The sequence below is a fragment of the Oryzias melastigma genome, linkage group LG11 (genome assembly GCF_002922805.2).
Source record: "Oryzias melastigma strain HK-1 linkage group LG11, ASM292280v2, whole genome shotgun sequence".
NCBI lineage: Eukaryota > Metazoa > Chordata > Actinopteri > Beloniformes > Adrianichthyidae > Oryzias > Oryzias melastigma.
Genome location: NC_050522.1, coordinates 19,733,375 through 19,734,213, shown reverse-complemented (window position 1 = coordinate 19,734,213; position 839 = coordinate 19,733,375).

Sequence of the window (839 nt, the reverse complement as noted above, 5' to 3'; positions counted from 1 at the left end):
CTGTAGGTGGCGGACATGCGCTAGTAAACAGTAGAAATGGAAGAAGAAGCCCCTCCTTGCTTTTCCAGTGTGAACATAATGGACTAACATATTCTTGATTGCTCTGTTTTAAGCTGAAGCATTCATGGTTAAAAAACACATTTTTTTTAAAAAATAACCTAATGTTATTAATTTTTATTTTTTTCCCTATTAATAATTTCTCAATGAAAATATCTGTTTAATGTTTTTATTGAATGGATACCATAAACATTAGTCTAATTACATTTATTTAAGCCTAAGTAGAGGTAATTCTAGTAGATGCGCTGTAGGATGGAATTGAATACGTGTTCAGGTGACTAGGAAAATGTGGGAATTTTGACACTCGTGGCTTTCTGTACCCTCAAAACTTGAACATGGTTCTGTCTTAAAGTTCCACTTTGATCAACAATGAGCTTTTGTAGGCCCTGCGACAGACTGGCGACCTGTCTAGGGTGTACCCTGACTTCGCCCTTCAGTGGCCGGGATAGGCTCCGGCACCCCCGCGACCCCGAAAGGGACACAGCGGTCAAGAAAATGGATGGATGGATGAATGAGCTTTTGTAAAATGTTGTATCTATCCAAAATCCAAAAACCCGTGGCAGTTTCTAGGACAAATTCAAGACAGACTAAGCGGCAGTAGTTATTTAGAAATTTGCCTCTGACTTGTGGGCGGGCCCAGTGGCAAGGTGCAGCCCCGCCCCCTCCCTGTTGGTGAGAGCTTGTATATTCATTGTCACAAATACGAGCTTTTTCATACTGTATTTTCTGCACCTGATTCACAACCATTTGAATGAAGAAATATTCAGAAATGCAATTTTGAG